The 1,720-nt window shown below is 32.9% G+C and overlaps 1 pseudogene; it reads left to right on the top strand.

Moving 5' to 3' along the window:
- The window catches only part of LOC102848373, a 3,113-nt pseudogene extending 2,781 nt beyond the window's left edge, over positions 1-332 (top strand).
- The last annotated feature ends 1,388 nt before the right edge of the window (positions 333-1,720 follow it).

Genomic DNA, 1,720 nt, shown 5'->3' with positions numbered 1-1,720 from the left:
TCATTGATTTTACAAAATTCAATCATTCTATCTCCAGCCTCATTCCTGTCACCAAGCCCATGTTTTCCGACTACTGATTCTTCTTCACTATTCCAACTTTTGCATTCCAGTCACCCATTATTATCAATGCATCTTGATTGCATGTTTGATCTGTCTCTGTTAGAAAAGCAAAAAATGCTGAAGAAACCCAAGTCATGGAGCTTCATGGTGAAAGTGGCATCTCTGAGAAAGCTATTGGAGATGAGACAGGTGCTAAAGTTGAACAAGATGGAGGCTATGAGCCACCAGTACAAGAATCTGTTTACAATTCTTATTTTAATAATGACAAATAAAAATTATTATTTGTGAAAAAATTTAACTCTAAAAATCAGTGTTTTACATGAAGTCTTTTGCTTTTATTGAAAAATAATATTGCTGAGTAAAAAATAATCCCAATATCAACTAAAAGGCTTACAATTAAATGGCTGCATTTCTTTCTTATTTTAGGCACATTTTTTCACTGAAGTTTCCTGTTAGAGTTGTTGGATATGTATTATACACACACAGACACACACACACACACATACAGAGCTTTACACTAGTATTGCTTTCACTAGTTCTCTGACATTTTCTGAAAGTGGAAATTTTCTGTATTATTTCACTTGATTTCTCAACATCATTCTATTGAGTTTTATTTGTCAATCTATTTTGATACAATCTTAATTTTCCATTATTATCCAGAAAAATACTGTTTGGTCTCAGTTTTCTGAGCTGTACATCACATGCAAGGAGACTGCTTATATTCTCCCTACAAACTGCAGATTAGTTAATTAGAAATAATAAAATCAGACAAACAATATAAATTTAAATATAAGTAAAAGCCATGGGCCTTTAAAAGTTCTCTTTACGTTCCTTTGATCTTTCTCACTCCTTGCATCCTCAGGAAACACCCATGATTGATAACCAATTGTTCAGAATTAAAGACTTTCTCAATTAAATTAATCCACTTTTTGCATCTATTCCTTACTTGGTGATTTTAAGAGCATGGAAAACCAGAAATAAAAGTTATAGTTGATTTCTAGATTTTTTTTTTTTACTTCTTATTTTCTGATAGATGCTGTAAGTTATAGTTGATTTCTAGATTTTTTTAAAAATTTTTTTTTTTACTTCTTATTTCCTGATAGATGCTGTGGACTGATGTAGAAAGTCTTCTTTAACTACATAGTTGCTTTGTTTTGCTTAGATTTCTAGTATTCATTACTTTTTTGAATAATATATTTACTTTTTGTCTATGGTCAAGACTGAGGAAATGTTGAGTTTTTTTTAAGGAAATTTTGGTTTGTTTTTAGTTTTGCCATAGGTTGGAGGGAAGACTTATCAACAGCCTGCATTATGCAGATGACACAACCTTGCTTGCTGTAACTGAGGAAGACCTGAAGGTCTTTGCTGAAGAAGGTCAAGAACTGTAATCTTCAATATGGATTGAAGCTCAACATCAAGAAGACAAAGATTCTCACCACTGGGCCAATTGACAGCAGTATGATATACGGAGAAGGGATTTAAGTCATTAAGAATTTCAGCTTGCTTGGATTCACAGTCAACACTCTTAATACCATCAAGAAAGAAACCAAAAGATTAATTTTTCTGGGAAAAGGTGCTGTCAGGGATCTCTCCAAAGGGCTAAAGAGTAATGATGTCAGTCTGGAGACAAAGGTACGCCTGATACAAGCAATGATCTTCC

The sequence above is a fragment of the Elephantulus edwardii genome, unplaced genomic scaffold, assembly GCF_000299155.1.
Source record: "Elephantulus edwardii isolate Elephantulus edwardi_28Jun2011 unplaced genomic scaffold, EleEdw1.0 scaffold00046, whole genome shotgun sequence".
Classification (NCBI taxonomy): Eukaryota; Metazoa; Chordata; class Mammalia; order Macroscelidea; family Macroscelididae; genus Elephantulus; species Elephantulus edwardii.
This window is presented reverse-complemented; position numbering and strand designations above follow the sequence as displayed.